The following is a 6609-nucleotide window of genomic DNA, read 5'->3' on the forward strand; positions in this document are numbered from 1 at the left end:
TACACAAAACCCGGACACGTCTACAATACCTTCGGCCACCTTTCCACACCTAAGCGACGTTTCCTTTAAATTTATTGACTTTCAGTACATATCCATACAGCCATCTTAATAGCGGAATGTCAGTTATGACCACACGAACATGGGAACACACAAAACTCAGTCCCCGAGCGGAGAAAATATGCGATGCGACCGGGAATCTAACCCGGACCCCTTCGGTTAGCAATCGGCCTCGCTGACCGCCCAGTTACCGAGGTGGACACCTAAGCGTCTTCTTAGTGCTGGAACTACTGGCCGTATTTGGTCGGAAGGTCCCGTCAGGGCTGGGCTCACCACTAAACAAAGGCGCGGTACAGACGGCCCACCACCCACTTGTGCTTAGCTCAGCCTTTAGCCTCAGCCCCAACCCGTCACCTACATGCGGGGGCGCCGCTTCCGGCTGGCGTTGTGCTCATACAGGGTACACACACCCACAGACCAACCCACGGGGCCAGTCGCTACTCTTAGCATGTACCCTGAGTGTGTGTGCACTCTGACGAGCGTCTGAAACCACAAATCCCCCGTGTGCGGACCGCACCCTCTCCTTCTACGGCTACCCATAAGTGTGTTTGCACGGTACAGACCGAAGCTAAATTCATCTCTGACGTCAGAAAGGGTGGTGGGCCTCCGTCCCTTTGAGGAGACAAGTTGCATATGGTATACGGCAGAACAAACAACCTCCTATTGTTTTCTTGAATGCCTGAGGGTGTTAGATTTGGTGGGTGGGTCACTGGAGAGGGATGCTTACAGCATGTACTCTCCCCCCTCCTTCCTAATTCCAACTAATATCCACAATAAGCAAAATCTTTTCTGAAGATTTGGGAGGAGTAGGATTATAATAAACTTTTTAGTTTATTTATCTTTTCTTGTAGAGTTGGCTGCAGTTCTTCTTGTGTAGGAATCTGATTCTTGAAGCTGAAATTCTCACATTTTAGGTCCTCATGGTTTAATTGATCTAAATAATTTTGAAGATAATTGTTGCAGATTTTTTGTTATTGCGTTCGTATATTTTGTCACATTTTAGTATATCATACAGTCTTTTGAATTTTCACATTAATAAAGTCCAAATTACATTTCGTCCAAAATACAAAAATACATCCGACCACATCAGAGGCATGCTAATTACTCCTTCACTTTGCGGTAACAACAATACTCCAAAGGGCTTATAGGTTTTCTTGACAAACGAATTTCGATTATTATTTCATAAATGAATCCGGAAACAAACATAATAAACGCTGAAACTTCCTGGCAGATTAAAACTGTGTGCCGGACCGAGACTCGAACTCGGGACCTTTGCCTTTCGGTCCGGCACACAGTTTTAATCTGCAAGCAAGTTTCATATCAGCGCAAACTCCGCTGCAGAGTGAAAATCTCATTCTGATAATAAACGATACTAGACTGCGTAATTTATAACAGAAATTTTAAATGTGCCAAATAATTTCAAATGTTTCTAAAAAAAAATTAACTGCACATGCTTATCGATTGTAACATCGAAAATAAAATAATCCCTTTTCATAAATTTAAGCTTGAAATATATTGTGTATAAAATTACACGAAATTTTTCGGAAAAGTAGCTGAGATAAAACTGACCTGTCCAAAATTCTAAAAATAATACTGACATAGACAACTATTGTTGAGGAAAAGTAATGCTAGCGGAGGATGTCCCCTAACAAGCAGGCTTACAAATTTGTAGTTTTCGGAATTTGCGTGACCAGTGTGGGAAACTTGACTTGTGAGACAAAACTGAAGAATAACCAATATCAATGCTTTTTCACAAGTTTACTTCTTGTTCATAATTTCTTTACCAGTTAGCGCAGAAATTGTATCGTCTTTATCTGTCAAGCTATCATATTGACGTTACTGTAAGTATAAATTACGTGAACAAAATTGAAACACTTACGCCTCTTGCATAAAACATCTTTTATTTTCTTGACGTATCGAATGTGCGTAAAACCTCAGTCTGTCGATGATCTTTTCCGTTTTCTGTGTCAGGAGCAATTTATCTCGCAATTGTTTCTGACGAATATGTTAACGTTATCGTCAAGAGCTTGAGGTTTCATCCAGCTCTGACTCGTAAAGGAAACGGAGAATGTGTTTCATGATAATGTCGTGTCGAGAAACGTAGTTCCTACTCTTGCGGTTCTACTTACGACTTATTCACTACATACCAATACCTGCTTACTGTTCCCGTAGCTTTCTTTACTATAAAACTGCTAATACTCTTTTATTTTGGTCTCTTTTTCGGTTTATGACTCACTATAGATTAACAGAGGCTCGTGCCAAAAAGAAGGTGATGATGGAATTAAAGTAATCAGTAAACTACAACTTTAAATTCACGATTTATGACCATTTATTACAGGTTACGAAGACATGCAATACACAGTGTTATCTTGTGCTCAGGATGTCAATGAAAGAGCATAGATTAATTATCCACAAAATAATAGTAGAGTATTAAAAAGATAATAACCGGAAAAATGCGGAAACTGAGAAATCCGTGGTCCGACCGAGATTCGATCCCGCGTCCTCCAGGTTTCCGACCATGTTCTTTACCAGGCCCGAGATGTATGTCGTTAGTTCAACTATTGGTTTTTGTTAGTGAGTTTACATCAAAATATGAAACATAAATGACTGTATCTTTTGACTGCATTGTCTAAGAGGCTTAAAAATCTCACAGTGCCAAGGGACCGTAAGCTTATGTGACATAAATTTCAACTTGGTACCTTTAACGGTTTCTGAGAAAAAGAGGTCTTAACAGACGGATAGACAGACAGACCGACGGACTGTTATTCGCTACTTCAGTCCTTCATCTGCATCTACATTTACATGATTACTCTGCAATTCACAATCAAGTGCCTGGCAGAGGGTTCAGCGAACCACCTTCAAGCTATTTCTCCATCGCTCCATTCTCGAATGGCGCGCGGGAAAAACGAGCATTCAAATCCTTCTGTCAGAGCTCTGATTTCTATTATTTTATAATGATGATCATTTCTCCCTATGTAGGTGGACGTCAACAGAATATTTTCGAAATCGGAGGACGAAGTTGGTGATTGAAATTTCACGAGAAGATACTGCAGCAATGAAAAACGCGCTTGTTTTAACGATTGCTACGCCAATTCATGTACCATGCCCTTGGCAACCTCTCCCTTATTTCGCATAGAGTTGGCCTTTTTTGAACTTTTTCGACGTCTGTAAACGTAGACTTCCGCGCCCGTTGTCACCATCAGTTAGCAGTTCGCCCTGAGGAAGGCGCCTTGCAACTGTCGCCGAAACGTCGGAATTTTATAGTTGACAATGCGGCCGCTAACCCAGAACTTTTTTGAGTTTTTCAGCGTCTTCCGACGGTCCCTCCTGATGCGAATCCCACACCGCGCAGCAGTACTCCAGAAGAGGGCGGACAAGCGTGGTGTAAGCAGTCTCTTTAGTAGACCTGTTGCACCTTCTAAGTATTCTGCCAATGAATCGTAGATTTTGGTTTGCTTTCTACACAAAATTATCCATGTGATCGTTCCAGTTTAACTTATTCGTAATTGTGTTTCACAAGAACGACCGCTTGTCAATAACTCGTTTTCTTCGAGGTAGTTGATAATATTCGAACACAGAATATGTTCCAAAATCCTACAGTAAATCAAGATTAGTGATGTGTGGGTCTGTAATTCAGCGGATTACTCCTTCGTAAATATAACCGTTTCTTCTCATAAGTTAACGTTTCTCCATTTATACAATCACGTTCTGAAAAAAAGAACACCTTGAACGACTCAAGATAGGACGTTCATATTCAAATGAAATGTACGTTAGTAAATTCTGCAGAAATGATTGACATTTCAATCACCTCGGCGCAGCATGTGTCCTGTTGCCTAGTAGACGCAGGGTTCGTCACGCGCCCTGGTAACTTGTTCCATGCGTGATGGCATCGGCGCGTAGAACGCACGAATGGCGTCCTATGGTATACCCGTCCATGCTGCATTCACCTGGTTCCAAAGTTCATCTGTGGTGGTTGGCATTTGGTCACAGCACTGCATCTGTTGCCGGCAACGGTGGCCGAACCGTTTTAGGCGCTTGAGTCCGGAACGGCGCGACTGCTACGGTCACAAGTTCGAATCCTGCCTCGGTCGTGGATGTGTGATGTCCTTAGGTTAGTTAGGTTTAAGTTGTATTAAGTTCTAAGGGACTGATGACCTCAGATGTTAAGTCCCATTGTGCTCAGAGCCGCTTGAACCACTGCGTCTGTCGTCCCACCACAGCCTACACATTTTCGACTGGCGACATGTCTGGTCAAAAGGTGACATCCTGAGACACCAAGAAGGCACGTGTTCTTGCAGCAACATGTGGTCGTGCATTGTATTACTGAAGAATGGCGTCTGGGGTGTTGTCCAAAAAGCGTATGTCTGCGGGTCATAGGATGTCATTCACGTACGTCACACTTGTCACAGTGCCCTGGACATGCACCAACTGTGATTTGTGGTTGTACCCAATTCAACACTCCACACCGTAAGGTCTTCAGTTGGCGCTGTATGTCTTGTGCGAATGCAGTCACTGTGGTGCCGCACCCCCGGTCTACAGCGAACCAAAATGCGGCCATCATTTTCAAACAAACACAACCTGGATTCGTCCAAAACACTATCAGGTGCCATTCCTGCCCCCAGCGACGTCGTTCCATACAGCATTACCGTCTTAGAATGTTTCTGCTCATTCGTCGAAGGTAGGCAGAGAAGTGTATGACGCGCAAGTAGCCCATGCTGTAATAAACGGCGACGGACTGTCACCAATAATAGTGTGCGAAGTGTTCCACTGTGGCGCCAGAGCTGAAGAGAACGCAGATCTGTCCTGCAATGCCATTCGAATGAGGCGTCGATCTTCTCTGGGGGTTGTATGGGTGGTGCGACGTTACCCATCTCGTCGTGTTCTACGGCCTTTCGTGAGCCTCCTGCACATGCCCGTTTCACTGACAGTTTCCGGATGGATGCATCACATTATCTCATGCCAATAATGCCCCCCCTTTCAAATTCACTGATTTTACGGCAATGAGGGTCGCAGTCAGACTTTACCGGTAGGTGGTGTTGCGCCCTGATATCGATGTTGACCTTTAACCCGCGGGCCGGCATGGTTCAAACACTAATCATTTCCACAAAAGATACTAATGTACATGTCCTGTGTATGTGAACGTCCAAGGAGTTCTTTTTTTCTGAACATGAGTGAACACAGTATTGTATGCAATTGTGTCCGCCCTGATAGCTGAGTGGCAGTTGGCTGATAGTTTCGTGTGGGAACAAGTAGCTGTATTGAGAACTGTGAAGTTTATCTATATCTTTTTTTCATTTCTTTGTTGCATTGCCACGATGAAAGCGTACGTGATGCTGTTATGTATTGTTGCGGGAGCGCAAGCAGTTGCGTTTTTCGATCGCTTTCTGGAAGAGTCGAATACTTTCAAGCTGAAACATGGAAAAAAAGTACTTGAGTCCTATTGAAGAAAAATTCAGAATGAAAATTTTTATGGAAAACAAAAAAAAATTGCCCAACACAATGCTGCGTTCGAACGAGGGGAAGTATCGTACCAGCTCGAGTGAAACAAGTTCGGTGATCTGCTGGCTCATGAATTCGTTGCAACATACAATGGCTTTAATAAAACTCATAATGCAAGATTGAGGGAATCTCTTAGTATAAGAGGATCAACTTTCATTCCACCTGCAAAATGTAAATGTACCGCCCTATATGGACTGGAGGAAACATGGTGCAGTTACTGAAGTTAAAAATCAAGGATCATGTGGTTCGTGGTGGGCGTTCAGTTCGACAGATGCGTTGGAAGGACAACATTGCAGGAAACCAGGCTATCTGACTTCCCTGAGTGAACGATACCTGATAGATTGTTCTCACAAATATGGAAATCAATGCTGAAATGGTGACCTGATGGATCAGGCATTTACTTACGTTAGAGATAACCGTCGAATTTATACGGAAGAATCGTATCCATATGAAGGTGATGATGACAAGCGCAGATTCAAACGCATTGATGTAGGAGCGGATGATACTGGCTTTTTAGATATTCCAGAGGGTGATGAAGAGCAACTTAAAGTTGCTGTGGCTACAGTTGGTCCAATTTCTGTACTTGATGCGGGGCATGATTCATTCCAATTTTATTTTAAAGGAGTTTACTATGAGCCACAGTACAGTTCTGAGAGCCTTGACCATGGAGTGCTTGCTGTCGGTTATAGGACAACAGAGGATGGTGTTCAGTACTGGTTGGTGAAGAATTCTTGGGGACCAGAGTGAGGTGAAGATGGTTATACTAAAATGGCAAGGAACCGTGATAACAACTGTGGAATTGCAAGTTCTGCAAGTTACCCTCTTGTTTGAGAAACAGACAAAGTGGTACATGAGATTTAAATTTGTTATTTAATGTGTGACATCTTGGGAGGACAAGTGGAACAAACAATGTGAAACATTTGTTTTTTGAACAACTGAACTTGTGTTAAAGTATCATTGGATAGGTCTCGACTGAAGAGGGGTAATTATGCTGGGATACTGTGTAAAACTTAAGAATTGTGCCTGTTTCTTGTCTAGTGAAAGCAGTGGGTT

At 43.0% G+C, this 6609-nt stretch overlaps 1 pseudogene; it reads left to right on the forward strand.

Moving 5' to 3' along the window:
• The first annotated feature begins 5370 nt into the window (after positions 1 to 5370).
• LOC124619810 lies at positions 5371 to 6387 on the forward strand (annotated as a pseudogene).
• The last annotated feature ends 222 nt before the right edge of the window (positions 6388 to 6609 follow it).

Source organism: Schistocerca americana, chromosome 6 (genome assembly GCF_021461395.2).
Source record: "Schistocerca americana isolate TAMUIC-IGC-003095 chromosome 6, iqSchAmer2.1, whole genome shotgun sequence".
NCBI lineage: Eukaryota > Metazoa > Arthropoda > Insecta > Orthoptera > Acrididae > Schistocerca > Schistocerca americana.